The 26,113-nt window shown below is 46.5% G+C and overlaps 1 protein-coding gene across 2 annotated transcripts in view; it reads right to left on the reverse strand.

Annotated features, from left to right (window-relative positions):
• Positions 1 to 26,113, reverse strand: part of ACSS3 (acyl-CoA synthetase short chain family member 3) — a 219,335-nt gene that overhangs the window by 22,900 nt on the left and 170,322 nt on the right. The gene's annotated exons all lie outside the window — the stretch shown is intronic.

Below are 26,113 nucleotides of genomic sequence, written 5' to 3' on the forward strand. Positions count from 1 at the left end.
CTGCTGGCAACAAAAGTGAGTACACCCCTAAGTGAAAATGTCCAAATTGGGCCAAAGTGTCAATATTTTGTGTGGCCACCATTATTTCCAGCACTGCCTTAACCCTCTTAGGCATGGAGTTCACCAGAGTTCCACAGGTTGCCACTGGAGTCCTCCTCCACTCCTCCATGACGACATCACTGAGCTGGTGGATGTTAGAGACCTTGTGCGCTTCCAACTTCCATTTGAGGATGCCCCACAGATGCTCAATAGGGTTTAGGTCTGGAGACATGCTTGGCCAGTCCACCACCTTTACCCTCAGCTTCTTTGGCAAGGCAGTGGTCATCTTGGAGGTGTGTTTGGGGTCATTATAATGTTGGAATACTGCCCTGTGGCCCAGTCTCCGAAAGGGATGGGGATCATGCTCTGCTTCAGTATGTCACAGTACATGTTGGCATTTGTGGTTCCCTCAATGAACTGTAGCTCCCCAGTGCCAGCAGCACTCATGCAGCCCCAGACCATGACCACCCCACCACCATGCTTGACTGTACTCCTCACCTGTTTGCTGCCACACATGCTTGACATCATCTGAACCAAATAAGTTTATCTTGGTCTCATCGAGCCACAGGACATGGTTCCAGTAATCCATGTCCTTAGTCTGCTTGTCTTCAGCAAACTGTTTGCGGGCTTTGTTGTGCATCATCTTTAGAAGAGGCTTCCTTCTGGGACGACAGCCATGCAGACCAATTTGATGCAGTGCACGATGTATGGTCTGAGCACTGACAGGCTGAACCCCCACCCCTTCAACCTCTGCAGCAATGCTGGCAGCACTCATACATCTATTTCCCAAAGAGCATGTGCACTCAACTTCTTTGTTCAACCATGGTGAGGCCTATTCTGAGTGGAACCTGTCCTGTTAAACCCCTGTATGGTCTTCGCAACCATGCTGCGCTCAATTTCAGGGTCTTGGCAATCTACTTAAAGCCTAGGCCATCTTTATGTAGAGCAACAATTCTTTTTCTCAGATCCTCAGAGAGTTCTTTGCCATGAGGTGCCATGTTGAACTTCCAGTGACCAGTATGAGAGAGTGAGAGCGATAACACCAAATTTAACACACCTGCTCCCCATTCACACCTGAGACCTTGTAACACTAATGAGTCACATGACACCGCGGAGGGAAAATGGCAAATTGGGACCAATTTGGACATTTTCACTTAGGGGTGTACTCACTTTTGTTGCCAATGGTTTAGACATTAATGGCTGTGTGTTGAGTTATTTTGAGGGGACAGCAAATTTACACTGTTATACAAGCTGTACACTCACTACTTTACTACGTCATTTCTTCAGTGTTGTCACATGAAAAGATATAATCAAATATTTACAAAAATGTGAGGGGTGTACTCAATTTTGTGAGATACTGTACTATACACACATGCCATACTGTATGTATAAAACTCATGTAATAATCTCATTTTTATTACATGAGTTCTAGTTTATCCAATAAACACACCAAAGATAGAAGGGTCACTGGTGGCTCCACTAATATAACTAGTATTTTAAAGCGGAGCTCCACCCAAAAGGGGAAGTTTCACTTTATGCATCCCCCCCCCGGCACATTGAGCATGTCATTTTTTGGGGGGGAGCGGGTACCTAGTTTTGACAGGTACCTGCTCCCACTTCTGCTCCTATGGCCTAGGCTCTCCCCCTCCCTCCCTGCAGTCTTTTGGAATGCGTCACAGGTCCCAGAAGACTACCAGACCATTCAGCAGGCGCAGCGTGACTTACACATGCCCAGTGTGCACCCGGCTGTGAAGCCGCAAGCTGTCACAGCCAGGTGCCCAAAGTTGAAACGCCAGAATCGGAAAGAGGAGACAAGTGCTGGTTCGGGTGACCATATTGCTGGACAGGTGAGTATGTGTCTATTAAAAGTCAGCAGCTACACGTTTTGTATAAAAACAACTGGAGCTCCACTTTAACCTTTTGAATGCCAAAGAGAGGGTCCATACGCAATAGTTGTAACCTCCACGGCTGCCTTCCTCAACTAGGGTTCCTCCTGAAGTTGCTATGGGTTCCTTTGACAGTGGAAAAATGATTTCCCACCTACAATGACCACCAAAGTAAGGTGTTACTTATTTTCATTAGCAGAATTTTTTTTCTATTATTCATTTCAAGAGCATTACTGAAAATAATTTTGTTGTATACAGCAGGAGGACATTAAAAAATTATCTGCCGTGGGGATCACATATTCAAGGTATGCCACCTTTTTTTTTCTTGTATTTAAAACTTTCTACAACTTAAAAACATATGTACCATGAGCTGTATAACTGGATTTTTCCAAGGGTTCCCTGAGACCTGAAAATTATTTTAAGGCTTCCTCTAGGGTAAAATGGTTGAGAAAGGCTTAAGTTAGCCAGTGAGGTAAGAAATACATCATGGCCTTCCAAAGGGTTAAAAACAAGATCACAGTTTGCAAAACTGTTTAATTCTATGTGTGGCCAGTCACAAAACTGTAGAAGTACTGCTTTTATTTTCAGCATGGTGCTTGGAGATCAGTGAACCTGACTTAAGTTTGCTGATGTTCATGTGGCAGTGAAAGAATCTGAACTGGCCATTATTGTCTGTCTTTTCTGGTCACAGTGACCACCACTACCTGCATTTTCTGTCCTGCTGTCACAGAATATCAAAGGGGCAGGAATTTAAGTGAAAACTCCCTAAAAGGGTCAAAGACGGCAATAAAAAAAACAGAGAAGTATTTGGGAAAAGGTTTTGGCTGGATTCAGGCTTTAAGAATAAAATGTTACATAAACTTTTATACAACTGCACAATTAGGATGCACAGATAACCCCCTATTATACTATGCACATTAGTTAACCCCTCACACAAAAAGAAAATCATTTTAGGGCCATTAATTTAATAAAAATCAAAAAGGGCATAAGGCCTTTACTCTAGGTCGCTCTTCTACATGTCTTTAATTTTTCACAAAAATGTAGACAAACTATTTGAAAAAAAAAAAAAGGCTGGGAAGGTTGTCTACAACTGAGCAACTGCCCTACTTTTTTTTTATATACAGTGCCTTGAAAAAGTATTCATACCCTTTGAAATTTTCCACATTTTGTCATGTTACAACCCAAAACGTAAATGTGTTTTATTGGGATTTAATGCGATAGACCAACAGAAAGGGGCACATAATTGTGAAGTGGAAGGAAAATGATAAATGGCTTTCAAAATGTTTTACAAATAAATATGTGAAAAGTGTGGCGTGCATTTGTATTCAGCCCCCTCGAGACAAAACTTTGTAGAACCACCTTTCACTGCAATTACAGCTGCAAGTCTTTTTGGGTATGTCTCTACCAGCTTGGCACATTTAGAGAGTCAAATTATTTCCCATTCTTCTTTGTTAAATGGCTCAAGCTCTGTCAGATTGGATGGAGAGCATCTGTGAACAGGAATTTTCTAGTCTTGCCACAGATTCTCAATTGGATTTAGGTCTGGACTTTGACTTGGCCATTCTAACACATGAATATGCTTTGATCTAAAACAGGCATGTACTGGCCATCGGGACTACCGGGAGTTTCCCAGTGGGCTGATGGCTCAGTGGGCCGGTTTCAGTGACAGCTAGTGGCGTCGTTATAGGGTGGCTTTTGGGGCTATAGCCCCGAATCTGGGGCCCACAGCCCTGAGTCCCCGACCACAGGGTCACGGCCCACTACCGGGCCGTGGCATCTCTGCAGCCATGCGGCAGGCAGCACGGGAGAGCCATAGAGTGGGCAGGCAGCACGGGAGAGCCAGGCGGGTGAGAGAGCAGAGAGATTACACCATCTCTCACCACCCACCCCGCATCACCGCTGTTCCACCCTCACTGTGCAGCCACGGGCAGCAGAGAGATTACATAATCTCTCACTGCTCGCCCCCTCTCTGGTGACGTAAGGGGGGCTCTCTGGGAACTCTGATGTAAGGGGGGCTCTCTGGGGACCCTGATGTAAGGGGGGGCTCTCTGTTGACCCTGATGTAAGGGGGGGCTCCCTGGGGACCTGATGTAAGGGGGGGCTCTCTGGGGACCCTGATGTAAGGGGGGGCTCTCTGGGGACCCTAAAGTAAGGGGGATCTCTGGGGACCCTGATGTAAGAAGGCGGTTCTCTAGGGACCCTGATGTAAGGGGGGCTCTCTGGGGACCCTGATGCAAAGCTGTGGCTCTCTGGGAACCCTGATGTAAGGGGGGGCTCCCTGTGGACCTTGATGTATGGAGGGGCTATCTGGGGACCTGATGTATGGATGGGCTCTCTGGGGACCCTGATGTAAGGGGGGGGCTCTCTGGGGACCCTAAAGTAAGGGGGATCTCTAGGGACCCTGATGTAAGAAGGCGGTTCTCTAGGGACCCTGATGTAATGGGGGCTGTCTGGGGACCCTGATGTAAGGGGGAGGCTCTCTGGGGACCCTGATGTAAGGGGGAGGCTCTTTGGGGACCCTGATGTAAGGGGAGGCTCTCTGGGGACCCTGATGTAAGTGGGGGTGGCTCTCTAGGGATTCTGATGTAAGGGAGAGCCATTTTTGTGCAATTGCATATAGTTTATATACTGTTATTGTGCATGTTTGCAAAATTAAAGTGGACAGGTTGGCTGGTCTGGATGAAGTCCAGAGCCAAATTTTTGCCCAGGCCAGTGGGCCACTCTAGATGAAGTTCAGAGCCAAATTTTTGTCCGGGCCGGTCTGGATGAAATCCAGGGCCAAATTTTTGTCCCAGTCCAGCCCTGATCTAAACCATTCCATTGTAACTCTGGCTGTATGTTTAGGGTCGTTGTGCTGCTGGAAGGTGAACTCCGCCCCAGTCTCAAGTCTTTTGCAGACTCCAACAGGTTTTCTTCTAAGATTGACCTGTATTTGGCTCCATCCTTCTTTCCATCAACTCTGACCATCTTCCCTGTCCCTGCTGCCACCACCATGTTTAACGGTGGGGATGATGTGTTCAGGGTGATGTGCAGTATAATGCTCTGTATACACGGTCGGACATTGAGCGGACATTCCGACAACAAAATCCATCGTTTTTTTTCTGACGGATGTTGGCTCAAACTTGTCTTGCATACACACGGTCGCACTGAATCTGAACGTGGTGACGTAAAACACGTACGTTGGGACTATAAACGGGGCAGTAGCCAATAGCTTTCATCTCTTAATTTATTCTGAGCATGCGTGGTACTTTGTGCGTCGGAATTGTCCACACACGGTCGGAATTTACGCAAACGGATTTTGTTGTCGGAAAATTTTATAGCCTGCTCTCAAACTTTGTGTGTCCGAAATTCTGATGGAAAAAGTCCGATGGAGCCCACACACGGTCGGAATTTCCAACAAGCTCCGATCGCACATATTCCGTAGGAAAGTCCGACCGTGTGTACAGGGCATTAGATTTCCGCCACACATAGTGTTTTGCTTTCAGGCTAAAAAGTTCAATTTTGGTCTCATCTGACCAGAGCACCTTCTTCCACATGTTTGCTGTGTCTCCACATGGCTTCTCGCAAATTGCAAATGGGATTTCTTATGGCTTTCTTTCAACAATGGCTTTCTTCTTGCCACTCTTAAAGGCCAGATTTGTGGAGTGTACGACTAATAGTTGTCCTGTGGACAAAATTTCCCACCTTAGCTGTGGATCTCTGCAGCTCCTCCAGAGTAACCATGGGCCTCTTGGCTGCTTCTCTGATTAATGCTCTCCTATCCCAGCCTGTCAGTTTAGGTGTATGGCCATGTTTTGATAGGTTTGCAGTTGTGCCATACTCTTTCCATTTTACGGATGATGGATTGAAAAGTGCTTTGTGAGATGTTCAAAGCGTTGGATATTTTTTTATAACCCAACCCTTCTTTAAACTTCTCCACAACTTTATCCCTGACCTGTCTAGTGTGTTACTTGGCCTTCATAATGCTGTTTGTTCACGAAGGTTCTCTAACAAACCTCTGAGGGCTTCACAGAACAGCTGTATTGATATGAAGATTAAATTACACACAGGTGGACTCTATTTACTAATTAGGTGACTTCTGAAGGCAAATGGTTCCACTAGATCTTAGTTAGGGGTATCAGAGTAAAGGAGGGCTGAATACAAATTCACACCACACTTTTCAGATATTTATTTGTAAAATATTTTAAAAAACATTTATCATTTTCCTTCCACTACACAATTATGTGTCACTTTGTGTTGGTCGATCACATAAAAGCTCAATAAAACACATTTACGTTTTTGGTTGTAACATGACAAAATGTGGAACATTTCAAGGGGTTTGAATACTTTTTCAAGGTACTGTATAAAAAAAAAAAAATGGCAGAATAATGCAAAAACTCCCAAAATGCACTTGATACATTAAAGGTACAGGACATACACAAATGAAGGAAGAGGTGAATGGGTTAATGTACTGGTTACATACAGTGTCAGGATAGAAATGAGGGGTTATTGTTCAGATAAGCAGGATAAGGTAAGTGAATTGGTTAACATACAAGTCACATGGAGACAGCATGGAGGTAATCTGTGTAGGAAAGTAGGGAGCATGAAAGGGTTAAAAAAAAACAGAATTAATGTGCATCTGTAGCAGCTGATCCATTCATTCTTTCCCCATTCACAAGTACGCTGTCTCTCTCTTTTCCCTGTTGTAAGAGGAAGGGGAGGGTCAACACTGTAAACAATACCATGTGATGGCCAATCACATGGTACTCAGCTCCTTGGACCAGGACCAGCTTAGTACAGTGTCTCAGCGTACTGAGCCATCTTGACACGTACACAGAAATTACTGGACAAATCTATTGCCCAACAGCTACATTAATTTATCCAGTGCTATTTATAAATGGCACAGGTGTAAATATCGGGCCAGCAATCTGCCGATTAAACACTGCGACAGAATGCACTATGGAAGCCTCTACTAATATAAATATGTAAGCGACCATTGCTCTACAAAGGCTAGATGCCTGGCTTCCTCTGGTTTCAATAGTCACTGAGCTGGAACAATCTTGCAGTTAGTAAAATCTGAACAATTGATCTGTATACATTTCCAGGTCACTTAATCAAGGTCATTGGTCAGAAAAGGCTGCCTAAACAATATGACTCTAATTAAACTTTATAACCTGGATAAGTGAATAGATTAACAACAATACATATTTTATAAAGCACCACCAGAGGGCCCTAAAACACAGCAAAGAAATAGCAAGTTGAAAGCAATATACTGTAGATCATGATATTTTTCAAAATGTATTAATTATATTTTGATTCAGAATGATTCCTCCTTGTTCCTTTCCGTGTGACATTTTAAAACTAAATTTAAACGTAAAACCAACATCCCAGAGCAATGATAAATAAAGTTTACGTTAAGCCCTAGGCTTTTTCAGTTTATGCTCTTTTCCTTCCCACTCCCAAAACACACACACAGTTTGGAAGCCTAAAGGGAGAGTTCATAACACATACATTTCTTTTGTTGGGAAGATAAGAGGTAAAGCAACTTGCTAACGTGTATTCCCTAAATTTGTAAAAGAAACAATTGGTACAATTATTGCACAATTAAGGTAAACCTGCACTTTGCCCATGCATAGCAAAGCAACAGGCAGGGCCAGTGCCAGCATTAGGCAGCGGCCTTAGGATGCCTGGATGGGGGGTGCAATAAAGACTGTATCCCCAGCCACATGCTGAAGATTCAGATTTTTTTTTTTTGTCAGCTGTAGTCCCCCATAGATTGGTGGCTGAGTATGGCCGAGCGATGTGTGGGAGGGAGGGGGGAGGAGGGAGCAAGGCAGAGGCAGACAGCGGAGAGAGGGCTCAAGGAAGCAGCTGCAAACTCTCACCCAGCATACCGGACCTCGGTTTCTTCTCTAAGGCTGAACCCAGCAGTGTCTAGTGAGGCACGAGCAGTGTACAGGTGGAGGCAGTGATTCTAGCATCAGGGGAGGCCCTTGGGGGGATGCCATAGCACCCCCATCAGCAGCGGCCCCAGGTGCTTCAGGGTAAAGGTTCACAATTTACAGGCGGGGTCTCCTACTTATGATAACTGCAAGCATACCCAGCTCATGAGCCGTGCTTTCACCCCCCATGCCTGCTCCTGTGTGTATAAAGGCAATTTCTGTAGCTGTACTCCACACCAACCCGCCTGGACACTAATTATAATGTAAGTAAGCTTTTGCCACACACACACCACAGTTACCCCCTAAGGAGGGCAAATATCTCTTGGCATGTGCCAATTACTGGCCAATCTCTCTAAACATAGACACCAAGTTATATCCTACCTCATATGCACAAAATCATTCATTTAGACCAAGGGGGCTTCATGCCCACTAGAGAAGCAAAAGACAATATGACTACACAAACACGGAAAAGGCCTTTGACAGGGTCAACTGGTCTTTTCTCTTTCTACTTTTTCTGCTAGGGTTTAAGTAAACGGGGGTGCTACCCGATATCTTCTCCGCTAATATTGGGACTCGCCAGTGTGGTCTCTTATGATCCATTTTGTTCTTTTTGACCCTGGAACCATTCTTACAAATCCTAAGAGCTAATCTTTTCACCAGAGGTCCCCCTCCCTAATCTCCTATCTGAATTCAGGGACTAAGGTACACGCTAAAATTTCAACATTACCAATTTAGAAATCGGAAGCCATCAATCTTTCATTATCCCAAACTTCTTATGCTAGACTCCAACATAGTTTTCCATTTAAATGCACATCTGAACGCTACCAGATACGTGGGGATTCCCCTCCCTAAGGACATTAACTTTGAACTTTACCCCACTTTGCAGAAAATCAGAACTGACCTTCAGACATGGGTACATGGAGCTCTCTCTTGAGATTGAGATGGGCTGGTGCAGTATTTTATAACAAAACATGTGACTACTGTGACTCCTATATCCCCGCTATACACATACATTATTCATTGATAAGCCTAAAGGGGCTGGTAGGATGGCCCTCCAAGACATTCGATTCTACTATATCACTGTACATCTAACACAAGGTGATAGATTGGTGCAGACTAAACTTTGGGTAAATGTTGAACAGAACACCTCTCCCATCCTGCTCCCTACCCTCCTTTGGTGTAGGAATTTGCCAGTGGGGGACAGCCAAAGAGGAGGTACAGTAAGGGGCCGTTTTGTGCAATATCATTGCGCAGAGCAGGTAAGCATAACCTCTATTTTAATTAATTTGCATTTAATATCACAATGGCACTACACAATGGGCACTACCTGGGTGATTGCTCAGACAGGCTTCTTAGATAATTAACTCCCAAGCCCTACAAATTATTTTCTTATACTTGGCAACCTATTATTTTCACCTAGCTTTCTGACCACACTCTGACTTTCTTGAGGTGGAGCAGCGGGTTTAGAACTTACACTTTTTTTACTCATTTCCTAGCTGACATGCTCAGATATGTCCTCGGTCACTGATCTTGGAACACTTTGGCACTGGTGCTGCATACAACTGTCATCCTTCTTACCAAAATCCACAAAGTAATGTTATCCTTTGAATAAGAGTGCACACAAACGAGCCCAGCTGACCTTTCGCTTTGTTACAAGCTATTACTTCAGACTGACATCGACTTCGCTATCCTTTGTGGATAAAGTGGGAGAGGACTCTTCATGTTACCTTCCCACCTTCTCCATACATTATGCTGTGTAGCCTATACTGTCCCAGGGTCTTACCCCTTCCCATGTTCACCTTTCCACAGTAACCAATAACCCTGTTCCCATGGTTGTTAAGTGTACTGTTGTGCACTGAACTTCATTGTACTTATTAATTCTTTACAATATTTATTCAAGTTTTTTCAATATCTTTGTGAATTGGTTACAGAATAGGAACACACGGGGCGCCAGCTAAGTGCAGCATCAATGGGTTTATTATGATTAAAAAGCCAAATGCAAACTGCCACATTAGATGGAAACCATCCACCAGAAGAGCCGTTTGTGACAGCAAACAGCGTGTAGTCAGTGAGGAAACCAAGTCCAATGTTCCAGGAGGGGAGGTGAGCCACAAGGCAGGATGTGCTGTCACACCTGGGGTGTGCTGGTTGCAATGGTGAGACATTTTGGAACTCCTATGGGTTCCTTTCTCAAACCATGGTTTAAATCAGGGGTCTCAAACCACTGGGCCGCGGCCCACTACCAGTGCATAGCGCCTCTGCAGTCGGGCCAGGTGGGCGGGTGAGAGAGTCCAGTGGATCAGAGAGGCAGGCAGGCGGATGAGAAAAGTGGGCTGGCGAGCAGAGATGACATCATCTCTCTCCGCCCGCATAATATCACTTCTCTTCCGCCCTCACAGCGTGCAGAATCTCGGAGGTGCGGCGGGGAGCAGAGAGATCTCTCACCTTCCGCCCCCACTCATGAACGACCACTGTGCTAAAAGGCAGGCCTCTGTACTAAATGAACCAGTGCCACCAATGCAGTGACAATCCACATCTGGTGGCAATGGCAGGTGACGTGGCAAGTGGCATTCCTCATTTGGTGGCAGGCAGCGTGGCAAGTGGCATTCCTCATCTGGTGGCAGGCAGTGTGGCAAGTGGCATTCCTCATCTGGTGGCAGGCAGCATGGCAAGTGGCATTCCTCATCTGGTGGCAAGCAGCGTGGCAAGTGGCACTCCTCACCTGGTGGCAGGCAGCGTGGCAAGTGGCACTCCTCACCTGGGGGCAGGCAGCGTTGCAAGTGGCATTCCTCATCTGGTAGCAGGCAGTGTGGCAAGTGGCATTCCTCATCTGGTGGCAGGCAGCATGGCAAGTGGCATTCCTCATCTGGTGGCAAGCAGCGTGGCAAGTGGCACTCCTCACCTGGTGGCAGGCAGCGTGGCAAGTGGCACTCCTCACCTGGGGGCAGGCAGCGTTGCAAGTGGCATTCCTCATCTGGTAGCAGGCAGCGGGGCACGTGGCATTCATCATCTGATGGCAGGCAGCGCAGCAAGTGGCATTCCTCATCTGGTGGCAGGCAACGTGGTAAGTGGCATTCCTCATCTGGTGGCAGGCAGCGTGGCAAGTGGCATTGATTATCTGGTGGCAGGCAGCATGGCAAGTGGCATTCCTTATCTTGTGGCAGGCAGTGTGGCAAGTGGCATTCCTCATCTGGTGGCAAGCAGCATGGCAAGTGGCATTCCTCATCTGGTGGCAGGCAGCGTGGCAAGTGACATTCCTCATCTGGTGGCAGGCGATGTGGAAAGTGACAAGCTGCATCTGGTGGTAGGTGATGTGGCAAGTGGCAAGCTGCATCTGAAGGCAGGCGACATGGCAAGTGACACACTCGGGGCTCCCACTGATTCTGCATTATGGAGAGTTGAACTATTTCATTTATATTGCAATGTAATATAAGAAATAATGCACTTCAATCATTCTGCCACCATAACAACCATGGTGCTGTGATGATTGAAGCGCCAACACCAGAACACCAGCTATTAATTGCCCGTGAAAAATCACACCCCCGCGCAGCACAATTTTCTTCCACGCAGCCGGTCCCCGTGCCAAAAAGGTTGGGGGCCACTGTTTTAAATGGTTTGAGAAAGGAACCCATAAAGGTTCCGAAACACATCACCAAAGCAACCTGTCTTGTGTCCCATATAAATTAAGGCTGATCATTGTACAGTAAGCACCCCTGCCATTAATTGAATGGTTTTGTCTCAACCCCCTGTTACATTTGAAGAACAGCTGGTTCTGTTGAAAAAATTACAGACCTAATAGCTGAATCACCAAGTAAAAATAAAAAAAGAGATCCAAAAAAAAAAAAGAAAGAAAACTAATGCAACCACCACATTTAAGAACTGATAAGCTACAATATAATAAAATGCTTTTGGGTTTAATACCACTTTTACATCAGTGTTGACTAGGTCAGTTTTGTGCAGTCAATTATGCAGCCCATTCAGGTCATGCTTTAGGATTTCCCTCAATGACAGTGGTAATTACAGACCTTGTAACAGGTTAAATAACCCAAGTACTTGAGAACTAAAGCCAACCATGATCATCTAGTATGATCTTAACTTTCATATTTGACAAACTTTTTTCAGTTCTCTAAACAGAACCCTCAGCAAATGACAACTGTCATGAACATCACCACATTGAAGGAGACAAAAATAAGAATGTCTTAAAAATTAAATGTAGGGAGAAAAGATTCAGGCTTCATGTACACTGCTGCTGCTAAACGGACATTTAGGAGCAGTTGGGCGATTTTTTTCAGCTGCCCCTGAACTCTCCTCTATGTTATCTTATCAGTACATGTACACAGGTCTTTATAGTAGTTTCTAGGCAGTTGAGTTTAGAAGCATTTTTTGGAAAGCAAAAAAACGTACTTAGGATGGATGTTCAGAGGTATTTCAAACCGCAAATGCCTGTATAAGCTTGAAAACGCGTGTAAATGCGGTAACTCACGTTTAACCGCGTTTTGTGTACAGGTGTGCTTAATGGAGATATATTTTTGACTCTTTGCAAAAAAAAAAAAAAAACGCTTCTAAACATCGGCTACTATCTGTTAAGTTAAATTGTTCAGGAGAGGTTTTAAAAGGTCCCGTGTACATTAACCCTAAATCCTCGTACACACGATTGGATTTTCGGCAGGGAATTGTGTGATGACAGACTGTTTGCCTAAAATCCGACCGTTAGTACGCTCCAGACAATTGTTGTCCAACTTTGGCAGGCTAGTAAATTTTTGGCAGACAACGGTCTGTTGTCAGATATTCCTATCATCTGTACACAAGTACCAAAGGGTGGCGCTCAAGAGCAGAAATTCCTTGTAGTACCTCACTACGTCCGTGTTTGTTGGCCGACAATTGTGTACCATTTGTATGCAGGACAAGTTCCTGGCACACGCCCTTCGGACAAAAGTGACGCTTTGTTGGCCAACAATCCGATCGTGTGTACCAGACATAAGGCTTAAAGTAGAGATTGTGTGGCATGTGTCTCTTGTTTAAAAGAAAGTTTCCTGACTTATCCAATGAATGTTTTAACCACTTCAAAACCAGGCACTTAGACACCTTCCCGCCCAGACCAATTTTCAGCTTTCAGCGCTGTCGCAATTTGAATGACAACTGCGCGGTCATGCTACACTGTACCCAAACAAATTTTTTATCATTTTGTTCCCACAAATAGAGCTTTCTTTTGGTGGTATTTGATCACCTCTGCGTTTTTTATTTTTTGCACAACAAATAAAAAAAGACCGAAAATTAAAAAAAAAAAAAACAAGTTGTAAATAAGTACATTTTCTTCTTCAATAATGGGCACTGATATGGCTGCACTGATGGGCACTGATACGGTGGCACTGATGGGCACCGATGAGGTGGCACCAAAGAGGTGGCACTGATGAGGTGGCACTGATGGGCACTGATAGGCGGCACTGATGGGCACTGATAGGTGGGACTGATGGGCACTGATAGGTGGCACTGGTATGCGGCACTGATGGGCACTCACAGGTGGCACTGATGGGCACTCGTAGGTGGCATTGATTGGTACATATGGGTGGCACTGATGGGTAGTTATGGGTGGCACTGATAGGTGCCACTTATGGACACTGACAGGTGGCACCGATGGGCAATGACAGGTGGCACTGATGACACTGATTGGTGGCACTGATAAAATGTATTGGTGGCATTGCTGGGCAGAACTAAAACATAATGGTGCCAATCAGTGCCCATTTGTGGGCACTGATTGGGCATATGTAGATGGCCATGGGGTACATACCTGGCCATCCACATGTTGCCCCCTTCCCTGGTGGTCCTAGTGGCGTCCCTGGTGGTCCAGTGTGGTGATCTGAGGGGGGGCTGCGCTGATAAACAATCAGCGCAGACCCCCCTGTCAGGGGAACCGCCGATCGGCTCTCCTCTACTCGCGTCTGACAGAAAAGCCGATCAACGCCTCTTCCTATTGACAGCGTGATCAGCCGTGATTGGACACGGCTGATCACGTGGTAAAGAGCCTCCGCCGGAGGCTCTTTACCAAGATCGGTGGAGCGGTGTGTCAGGCTGACACACCACTCCACCGATCGCCGCGATGTGCGCCCCCGCGGCGGCATGTTATACTGCTGGACGTCATATGACGCCCAGTCAGGATAACGGAACCACTTCCCGGACGTCAATCCGCTATAGGGCGGGTGGGAAGTAGTTAAACAACCTCATCTAAAAAGCTTTTGTTTTGTAGATTTCTGTACAATTCTTTCCATGCACAGAACAAGCCTGGCCAGCTTGACACACAGGGGGAGATTTACAAAAACTGGTGCACACAGAATCTGGCGAAGTTCTGCATAGTAACCAATCAGCTTCCAGGTTTTTGTTTTTTTTGCAAAAGCTTAATTGAACAAGCTGAAGTTCAAAGTTCATTGGTTACTATGCACAGCTGCACTAGATGCTGTGTACACCAGTTCTAGTAAACCCCCCCATGTTTTTCTTGGAGGGTACTGCAATTGCTGAGTTCAAACATTAAAAATCCAATGAACTTAGAAGCACCCCCATCCCTTGACTGTCTGAAGACAATACTTGTCCGCTCATCCCTCCTTCATTACATGTCTCCTGCATGCATGGCTGGGACAAGGGGTGCGCAGGAGGGGCGGCTGCCCTGGGCACTGTAGCATCATGTGAGATGGGGGAGGGGGGTGCGCTGCAAGGAGGTTGGAAGGGGGAATTTGAGGGACGGCAGGGGGTAAGTATTGTTCTAGGAAGGGAAATTTGGGTGTATGTGCTAATAGTGGTGATTTAGGAATATTTGTGTCAGGAGGGGGGATGGTAGGAAGATTTGTGCTAGGAGGGGAGATTGGGGGGCGGGATTTGTGGTAGGAGGGGAGGTTGTGCTGGCAGGGGGGGAGGGGGGAGAAGATGTGTATTAGGAGAGGAAATTTTAGGAGTAGAGGATTTGTGCTAGAAGGAGTGATTTTTTTTTTTGGTGGGAAGGGAGATTTGTGCTGGGAGGGGGGATTTCAGCAAAGGGGTGGATTTATACTGGGAAGAGGGGGATTTATATTTAGGGAAAAGCATGCAGATTAGTGCTCAGTTTTTTGGGGGGGAGGGGGGGATTTTGCTGACACATAATGGGGGTGGGGGGACACAGTTTGGCATGTTCGCCCTGGGCTCTAGATGTCCTTGTACCAGCACTGCCTATATGCTTGTGTACACTGACAGCTTGTGGACCCCCTTGTACATTAGTGGGCAAACGTGAATGTCATGTTTAAGGGGTGGATTGTACAGACCACAAAAACATGACAGCGAAGTAGAACACGGAAAAAAGTTACACAAAAAAAAAAGCACTTACTGTTCACAAGCAACTTTTTTTCATTTTTTTTTCAAATACAAGGCCTACGTACTGTAATTTCAAACAAGTCTCTTCTAGCCAGTCATGTGACAAGTAAGGTCCTTCTTCTCCAACATGGGTTTTACAAGGTTTTTTTACATTCACATAAAGCAGCTTTCACGCTGACATAAAAATCATCATTCTTTGCAGTATTGTACTGTCATCACGGGAAGTGGACTAAATGACATCATTCAACCTTTGTGGACAGCCGCTAACAGGGGCAAAGCAGGATACAAAGGGGGCACCATTGAAGTGTGAAGAGGGTTATAGTAGTACGGGTCTATATTCATTATTAATTTACAAAGAACTTGGTATTAGTTGTTATGCTGTTAACTATAGTAGTTTTAGGGTAATCACTTCTGTGTATGCATATATACTTCTGTATACTGACTATGGCTATGTCTTTCCTGCATACATTGATCTTTCTGACCTTACCACAAATGGTCACAATGTCTCAAAACCATTACAGCCCTTTATTTGTTAGAATTGGTTAAAACTAGTTGAGCCCCCTTTCACACACACACACACACACACACACACACATATACACACACACACCATAGAACAAAAGAAGACCTTCAGAGCCTCGTCTAGGACAGACTAGTGAATGTGCCTAGAAATTGAAGTGATTGTCGTCTCCAGGACTTTCTGATGCTTACAGATGTTGGATTGAACTGAAGCTGGATGTATCAGTTTTTGACTCTGTACTCCATATTTAACCAAAGTAAATCTTGTTATTACTATACTACTTGTGTGTTGTTTTCATCATCGAACTATATCCACAAATCTGGATAGGTAAATATACAAACCTGTCAATAAATAAATGTAACAAGAAATGTAACCCTTGGTTACATGGGTACAGTACATTCCAGAGGTGTAACTAGAACCTTCAGGGCTCTGATGCAAGAAACCATGAAGGGCCCCCCTTACTCCCCCCTCCCTTCCATCCGAGCCCCGGGCTCAGGACCGATCCTGGACGGGGTGCACGGGGTGCAGTGCACCCGGGCGCCACAGAGGTGGGGGCGCTGAAGTGCCAGAGTGCTCCCCTCCCTTCTTCTCCTCTTCCTTGTCCGTAGGCAGCTCTCTGCTGGTTGCCGCCTTGACCTGCCGAGTGCCGAAGCCCATCCCCACTCCCTCCTCCTGTCAGAGGAGGAGAGCGAAATGAGATCGAAGCGGCTGTCTCTGTGTGAGAGACCAGCCGCGCAGTGACGTCCGTGGGAGGGGGGGCGGCCCGTGCCTGTGCCCAACGTGTTCCAGTTCTCCTCCTCCTGTGTCTCACTCCCACCTGCTGCCCAAGCCTGACACGCTCCACCTGGGCGGCGCGGCTGCACACTGTCCTCTCCTCTCCAGCTGCCACCCGGGTGTTTTAAATAAACCTAATGTAGGGGGGGTGGTTTGTCCTGGGGGGGTCTATACTAATGTAGGGGGGTTGGTTTGTCCTGGGGTCTATACTAATGTAGGGAAGGGGTTTGTCCTGGGGGGTCTATAGTAATGTAGGGGGGTGGTATGTTCTGGGGGGGTCTATACTAATGTAGGGGGGTGGTTTCGTCCTGGGGGGGCGGGGGGTCTATACTAATGTAGGGGGTGGTTTGTTCTGGGGCTATACTAATGTAGGGGGGGTGGTTTCATCCTGGGGGGGTCTATACTAATGTAGGGGGGGTGGTTTCATCCTGGGGGGTCTATACTAATGTAGGGGGGGTGTTTTGATCTGGGGGGTCTATACTAATGTAGGGGGGTGGTTTGTCCTGGGGGGTTCTATAATAATATAGGGGCGGTGGTTTGTCCTGGGGGGTCTATACTAATGTAGGGGGGTGGTTTGTCCTGGGGGGTCTATAGTAATGTAGGGGGGTGGTTTGTCCTGGGGTGGGTCTATACTAATGTAGGGGGGGGTGGTTTGTCTTGGGGGGTCTATACTAATGTAGGGGGTGGTTTGTCCTGGGGGGGTCTATACTAATGTAGGGGGGGTGGTTTGTCCTGGGGGGTTGATACTAATGTAGGGGGGTGGTTTGTCCTGGGGGTCTATAGTAATGTAGGGGGGGTGGTTTGTCCTGGGGGTCTATACTAACGTAGGGGGGGGTTTCATCCTGGGGGGATCTATACTAATGTAGGGGGGGTTTGTTCTGGGGGTCTATACTAATGTAGGGAAGGGATTTGTCCTGGGGGTCTATAGTAATGTAGGGGGGTGGTTTGTTCTGGGGGGTCTATACTAATGTAGGGGGTGGTTTCGTCCTGGAGGGGTGGGGGGCCTATACTAATGTAGGGGGGGTGGTTTGTTCTGGGGGGTCTATACTAATGTAGAGGGGTGGTTTTGTCCTGGGGGGTCTATACTAATGTAAGGGGGGTGGTTTGTCCTGGGGGTCTATAGTAATGTAAGGGGGTGGTTTGTTTTGGGGGTCTATACTAATGTAGGGGGGGTGGTTTCATCCTGGGGGGTCTATACTAATGTAGGGAGGGGTGGTTTGTTCTGGGGTGATCTATACTAATGTAGGGGGTGTGGTTTGTCCTGGGGGGTCTATACTAATGTAAGGGGGGTGGTTTGTCCTGGGGGTCTATAGTAATGTAAGGGGGTGGTTTGTTTTGGGGGTCTATACTAATGTAGGGGGGGTGGTTTCATCCTGGGGGGTCTATACTAATGTAGGGAGGGGTGGTTTGTTCTGGGGTGGTCTATACTAATGTAGGGGGTGTGGTTTGTCCTGGGGGGTCTATACCAATGTAGGGGGGTGGTTTGTCCTGGGGGGGTCTGTACTAATGGGGGGTGGTTTGTCCTGGGGGGGTCTGTACTAATGTAGGAGAGGTAGTTTGGCCGGGGGGTCTGTACTAATGGAGGGGGATGGTTTGTTCTGGGGGTCTGTACTAATAGAGGGGGGGTTGTCTGGGGGGTCTGTACTAATGGAGTGGTTTGTCCTAGGGCTCTGTACTAATAGAGGGGGGTGGTTTGTTCTGGGGGGTCTGTAATAATGGAGGGGGGTGGTTTGTTCTGGGGGTCTGTATTAATGGAGGGGGTGGTTTGTTCTGGGGGGGTCTGTACTAATGGAAGGGGGTGGTTTCTTCTGGGGGGGTCTGTACTAATGGAGGAGGGGTGGTTTGTTCTGGGGGGTCTGTACTAATGGGGGGGGGTGGTTTGTTCTGGGGGGTCTGTACTAATGGAGGGGGGGTGGTTTGTTCTGGGGGGTTTGTACCAATGCAGATGGGGTGGTTCTGAACTAATGGAGGGGGGTGGTTTGTCCTGAGGGGGTCTATACTGATGTGAGGTCTGTACTGAGAGACGGGTTTATACTTAGTGGGGGGTCTGCACTGACGAAGGGGGGTCTATACTTAGTGGAGGGGGGTCTGTACTGAGGGGCGAATATAGTTGGTGGAGGGGGGGTGACACCATGTTTTACCGCACTGGGTGACACCAAGCCTAGTGACGCCACTGCAGCCGCGGGCTCTTATTTCCCCTCTCCTCCTTGCGCGCGCTGCTGTACTAGTGAGCGGCGCACTCTGTTTCTTCCCCCGCCTTCATATCGGCCAGGGAAGAAAAAAAAAGGAGCAGAGAAGAGGATTGTGGGACACGTAGTCCCGAGGACTGGCAGCCCCACTGTAACACGGAAACTGCAGCCCACACAGCATGCTCAGCTGAATGGGAGAGAGAGACAGGAGCCCGGAAAAGCTTTCAGGGAAGTACACCCAGGACTCCAGAGGGAGAGGACAGTGCTGAGGGAACACCATCAGAGAGAGAACCCCACTGCCCTGCGCCACCAGAGGGAAAGCCACACAGCCTGGCGCCATCCCTGGTGGAGAAAGGAATGGAGTAACTCTCTGACCATCTCCTGTAATATCTCTGCAGTCTCTGACCATCTCCTGTATTATATCTCCAGTGTCTGACCGTCTCCTGTAGTATGTCTGCAGTCTCTGACCTTCTCTTGTAACATGTCTGCAGTCTCTGACCATCTCTTGTATTATGTCTGCAGTCTCTGACCATCTCCTGTATTATGTCTGTAGTCTCTGATCATCTCCTGTGTCATGTCTGCAGTCTCTGACCATCCCTTGTGTCATGTCTGCAGTCTCTGACCATCTCCTGTACTATGTCTGCAGTCTCTGACCATCTCTTGTAACATGTCTGCAGTCTCTGATCATCTCTTGTATCATGTCTGCAGTCTCTGATCATCTCTTGTATCATGTCTGCAGTCTCTGACCATCTCTTGTAACATGTCTGCAGTCTCTGGCCAAATCTTGTATTATGTCTGCAGTCTCTGACCATCTCTTGTGTCATGTTTGCAGTCTCTGACCATCTTTTGTATAATGTCTGCAGTCTCTGACCAATTCCTGTATTACATCTCCAGTCTCTGACCGTCTCCTGTAGTATGTCTGTAGTCTCTGACCATCTCCTGTAATATGTCCGCATTCTCTGACCATCTCCCGTACTATTTCTGCAGTCTCTGACCATCTCTTGTAACATGTCTGCAGTCTCTGACCATCTCCTGTACTATGTCTGCAGTCTCTGACCATCTCTTGAAACAAGTCTTCTGCAGTCTCTGACCATCTCTTGCAACATGTCTGCAGTCTCTGACCATCTCCTGTAATATCTCTGCAGTCTCTGACCTTCTCCTGTATTATATCTCCAGTGTCTGACCGTCTCCTGTAGTATGTCTGCAGTCTCTGACCTTCTCTTGTAACATGTCTGCAGTCTCTGACCATCTCTTGTATTATGTCTGCAGTCTCTGACCATCTCCTGTATTATGTCTGTAGTCTCTGACCATCTCCTGTGTCATGTCTGCAGTCTCTGACCATCCCTTGTGTCATGTCTGCAGTCTCTGACCATCTCCTGTACTATGTCTGCAGTCTCTGATCATCTCTTGTAACATGTCTGCAGTCTCTGATCATCTCTTGTATCATGTCTGCAGTCTCTGATCATCTCTTGTATCATGTCTGCAGTCTCTGACCATCTCTTGTAACATGTCTGCAGTCTCTGGCCAAATCTTGTATTATGTCTGCAGTCTCTGACCATCTCTTGTGTCATGTCTGCAGTCTCTGACCATCTTTTGTATAATGTCTGCAGTCTCTGACCAATTCCTGTATTACATCTCCAGTCTCTGACCGTCTCCTGTAGTATGTCTGTAGTCTCTGACCATCTCCTGTAATATGTCCGCATTCTCTGACCATCTCCCGTACTATTTCTGCAGTCTCTGACCATCTCTTGTAACATGTCTGCAGTCTCTGACCATCTCCTGTATCATGTCTGCAGTCTATGACCATCTCCTGTATCATGTCTGCAGTCTCTGACCATCTCTTGTAACATGTCTCCAGTCTCTGACCGTCTCCTGTAGTATGTCTGCAGTCTCTGACCATCTCCTGTACTATGTCTGCAGTCTCTGACCATCTCTTGTAGCATGTCTGCAGTCTCTGACCATCTCCTGTACTATGTCTGCAGTCTCTGACCATCTCTTGTAACATGTCTGCAGTCTCTGACCATCTCCTGTACTATGCCTGGGGGCTCTTTCTAACAGACTCTCTAACAGAAGCCCTCTCTGTGTGCATCAAAGAGACTCCCCTCCAGGTCTCATTAGTGTACGCTCTTCCTGTATTTGCTTTAATGTTAAGAGATCATGGGAGGATCCTAGGGTAGCGAAGACTTCTTAGGGGAGCATATCTGTGTTTGAGTCATTGCCATAGAAACGTTTGTAAAGGGGAGGAGTTGGTAAGATGACCACTCCCACGTGGGGGCGCCAGAAATATTTCTGCACCCAGGCATCTGTGACCCTATGATCGGCCCGGGCCGGGCTTCCAATTTTGGGAGGGTGTCCTTGGGCATCCTCCCAGAACCCTGCCTCCCGTGTGCCCCCCTGGGGCACGCATCCAGCACACTGACAGTTCCCCCTCCCCCGCCCCTCTCCTCCTGTGTGCACTGTGGAAAATGTAAGGGCTAAGCAGCTGAATTTGATCATTCACACTTTCTGCTGTGCACAGAAGAGAAGAGGGGTGGGAGGAGAAGGAGCAGACCAGCTCTCTCCTCTCCCATCTGTGCGAGGGTGTAGGAACTGTTACTGCAGGCTTTGGGCTGTGTGAGAGAGACGTTCTCAGCTCAGAGCCCTGCGGCAAGCAACCCCGCTGAGGCGAGGCGCCGCGCCCCCCCCCCCCCCCCCCCCCCCAGCCAGGGCCTGGTCACACTTACAAACCTGGTAGTTCCAACACTGGTACATTCAAATCTTTGGACGATGAGTGGGGCTTAAAAAAAAAATAAAAAGCAAAGGCATGCCAAACACATCACTGATGTAGAATGGTAGGCAGAGGGTTCTCGCCATGTGTGCTGTGGCGCTATACTATGCTTATAATACTAGGAATGATTTGACTGTTAAAAAGCTTAAAAATAAAATTACATTTCAGGAGACCTGACTTTACAGTTCACGTTCACACTCGCCAAGTGTGATTCACAGCTTTGGGCTTATCTCAGAGCAGATAATAGATGTTCTGCATATCAAATATCTTCAAAGCTGTGAACAGCACCTTCTGTATAAACTCAACACTTTCTAAAGCTTCCCCACAAAGAAATACTGTATGAAAGACGGGTATTTAAAGATAAAAGACTCTGTCTCACCGCTCTCCTAATATAGCATTGTGCCTTAAGTACAAAAAAGACACAGAGGTACATTGAACTTTCCAAGTCCTTAGCACTTAAATTAATACCAAGTATTGGCAAAAAATGTCATATTGCAAAAGAACATTTCCAAATGGAGAAACAAAAACTGAAATAATACATCTTAACTAAAAACAGGATTTCAGAAACAAGTGTATTGCATATTCATTTTGGATTTATAGCCCATTGAAAAATCAGCATTCATGAAAAATGGATTCATTGTTATCCAAATATGCTATTTGGTAGGACTTCTGTCCAATTCAGCTTTGTATTTAATTTAACACTGTCTTATTTAAATAAAAAGATGATTGCTTTCTATGTACAACTGCAACCGGATTTTGCACTCCAGTTTTAGTGAATCAACCCCAAAGTGTTACAATTTTTTAGGTGCATAACCTGCTGGCGATAGGTCTTTTAAGTTGAGGCTGGGAAAATATTAAAAAATAAAGTAAGCAAATTAAGGCCCCTTTCACACATGCAGACCGTTTAGGTCCGCCTGTCCGTTTTTTAGGGAGACCTAAACGGACGCTCCATACAGTTCTATGGAGCAACGGATGTCAGCGGTGACATGTCTGCTGACATCTGATCCACTCCAATCCGCTAAATTCAGAAGGATGGAAGCCCTATTTTACTTCCGTCTGGCGGATCGGATGAAAACGGACAGGCAGATCCATTTTCATCCAATCTCTCATAGCGGAGAGCTAAGATCTGACAGGTCTGTCTCTGCACAGTGAGCAAAGATGGACCGGTCATCCATCGGCTCAGCGGGGATCAACGGAGCGATCCCCACTGAGCAAAAAGAGTCTGTCAAAAACTAACATTATGAGTGAAAGGGGCCTAAGGCTTATTTTTGTATCTAGCGTAACTTTATTTGTATAGTTTATAGGGAAAATACAATTGGGCTTTAAATAAATATTTAACTGCATTCAGTGGTGTTTTTTCTCCAAATCTACTTGGACTTAAAGTGTCACTAAACCCAGAACCCTCATTCACTATATCTGGTCCCCCACAGTACACAGACCATGGAAATGCAATTAAGTAAATATAAGTCTTGTGACTTCTATGATGTCTAGTTAAAGCTTGTAGGAGGCGTTTTCATTCAAATCTGACTGTCCTATGAGGCTGCAGGACCCCTGACCCTCTGTCTGGACAGTGCTGATTGGCTCTGTGCTGATTACATGTACCCTACAGGAGAAAATAGCAATACACACCAAACTGAGCAAGGCTCTGTTCTATCAGGAGATGGATTGGGGACTGTGGTAGAAGGGTGTGATCAGAGAAGACAGGATCAAACAGCCTTTTTATACAATGTGCAGGATTAAGTTTCCACAGTGAGTATAACAAGCATGCTTTACTGTAGATACACACTGATTTTACTGTTGTGGTTTTAGTAACACTTTAAGCTTTGAAGACAAAGCATAAGGGCAGATATAAAGGTGCTAATGTCCAGTCATCATCCTCATCGCCAATTTCTCTACCTAGAAAGTCACTGTCCTGAAATAATTATGCAGGTCAAGAGTTATGACTTAACAGCCAGCTCCCCCTGTGTGGACCGTTAGAGCTGGCCATGCCCCAGGACAGATTCCTTTTTGTGGTAAATAAGTATATAAATACACACACACATATATACACAGTCAGTCTAGTAAATGTATATATACTCTGCATTTAGTGTAGACTAGATATTCAGTGTAAACGCTATATTCAGTCAGTGCAGTTTATATAACACAGTGTATTAAAGTGGTTAAGGTGAACCCCACGCCTGAATTTAAAAAAGAAATGGCGTGGGGGTCCCCCCCAAAATCCACACCAGACCCTTCTGGTATGGATTTTAAGGAGAACCCCGCGCCAAAATGTAAAAAAAAAAAAAATGGCGTGGGGGTTCCCCCCAAATTCCACAGCAGACCCTTATCTGAGCATACAACCTGGCAGGCCGCAGGAAAAGGGGGGGGGACAAGAGAGTCCCCCCCCTGAACCGTACCAGGCCACATGCCCTCGACATGGGGAGGGTGCTTTGGGATCCCTGCAAAGCACCTTGTCCCCATGTTGATGGGGACAAGGGCCTCTTCCCCACAACCCTTGCCCACTAGTTGTGGGGGTCTGCTCCCTGCCAGGTTGCATGCTTGGATAAGGGTCTGGTATGGATTTTGGGGGGGGGGCCATGCCATTTTTTTCACATTTTGGCACGGGGTTCCCCTTAAAATCCATAGCAGACCTGAAGGGCCTGGTATGAATTTTGGGGGGGACCCCCACGGCATTTAAAAAAAAATGTGGGCGTAGAGTTCCCCTTAATATCCATATCAGACCCGAAGGGCCTGGTAATGGACTGGGAGGGGGAACCCACGCCATTTTTTTCAATGATTTTTTATGTATATTGCCGGGATCCGGCAATATATTACAGCCGCAAACAATTTTGAATTACATTTTTTACTTTAGAAATGTAATTTTGCTGCGGTAGTGTTATAAACATGGGGATGATGGGCTACTTTACAGGCAGACTAAGGGACCCCCCCCCCACGCATGATATTTAACCACTTGCCGCCCGCCCTATTATTAAATGACGGCGGCAAAGTGGTTTGATATTCCTGACCGGACGTCATATGACGTGATCAGGAATATCGAGCCGCTGCGCGCCCCCCGGTGTCAGTCTGACACCCTGCAACACCGATCTAGGTAAAGAGTCTCTGACGGAGACTCTTTACCACGTGATCAGCCGTGTCCAATCACGGCTGATCACGATGTGAATAGAAAGAGCCGGTGATCGGCTTTTCCTCACTCGCGTCTGACAGACGCGAGTAGAGGAGAGCCGATCGGCTGCTCTCCTGACAGGGGGGTCTGTGCTGATTGTTTATCAGCACAGCCCCCCCTCGGATCCTACCCAGGACCACCAGGGAAGCGATCCACACTGGACCACCAGGTATGCCCCTAGACCCCCAGAGAAATGCCACTGTGTGCCCAGGCAGCTGCCAATCAGTGCCCACTTCAATGCCTACCACTGCCAGTGCCACCAGGGATGCCCATCAGTGCCTCATATCAGTGCCGCGTATCAGTGCCCATCAGTGCCCATCAGTGCCGCCTATCAGCACCACCCTATCAGTGCCCAGCAGTGCCGCCTTTCATTGCCCATCAGTGTCGCCTATTAGTGCCCATCAGTGCCAACCAGTGCCACCCATCAGTGCCGCCTATCAATGCCCATCAGTGCTGCATATGAGTGCCACCCATCAGTGCCGCCTACCAGTGCCCATCAGTGCCGCATATCAGTGCCCATCGTCAGTGTCCGTCAGTGCCTGCTCATTGGTGCCGCCGTATCAGTGCCCGTCAGTGCCGCCTTATCAGTGCCCATCAGTGAAAGAGAAAACTTACTTATTTACAATTTTTTTTAACAGAAACAAAAGCAAAACTTTAATTTTTTTCAAAATTTTCGGTCTTTTTTTATTTGTTTAGCAAAAAATAAAAACCGCAGAGGTGATCAAATACCACCAAAAGAAAGCTCTATTTGTGGGAACAAAATGATAAAAATTTAGTTTGAGTACAGTGTAGCATGACCGCGCAATTGTCATTCAAACTGCGACAGCGCTGAAAGCTAAAAATTGGTCTGGGCAGGAAGGTGTCTAAGTGCCCTGTATTGAAGTGGTTAAAGGAATATTTTATTTTTATTGTTTCACTTTAAGCATTACTAAAATCACTGCTCCTGAAAAAAACTGTTGTTTTAAAAACTCTTTTTTTGCATTGATATATGTCCCCTGGGGCAGTACCCGAGTCCCCATATTTTTTATGGCAATAACTTGCATATAAGCCTTTAAAATGAACACTTTGTTCGTGTCCCATAGACTTTAACTTTGTTCGCACAAAATTTTTGTCTGTACACATGTTCTGGTGCGAACCGAACCGGGGGTGTTCGGTTCATCCCTACTTGTACATTATTGGACAAAATCAGCACATTTACTATGTTCTGGGAAAATGAGTGCAACCGCACTTGCAAAGTGTACAGCCTATTTGCCTGAAGTAATGTAGGGATGTCGGCACCATCTGTAGTTTCAAGTCACACTAAATTTTTTCATGACTTCACTGCCTTCATACTGGTTCCAGCTTAGCAATTCACTCAAGAAAAAAATTTCAGTACCTTTTCTTATTACCTAACAGGTTCCTTTTAGAATGATGCAGATTAGACATACAAAACAGTAATACATATATTCATGTGCATATATAAACATATGCACCATATATTACATCTGTTTCTTTCACTGGCTGTTTTGCAGATGGAAGC

The sequence above is a fragment of the Aquarana catesbeiana genome, linkage group LG03 (genome assembly GCF_042186555.1).
Source record: "Aquarana catesbeiana isolate 2022-GZ linkage group LG03, ASM4218655v1, whole genome shotgun sequence".
Classification (NCBI taxonomy): domain Eukaryota; kingdom Metazoa; phylum Chordata; class Amphibia; order Anura; family Ranidae; genus Aquarana; species Aquarana catesbeiana.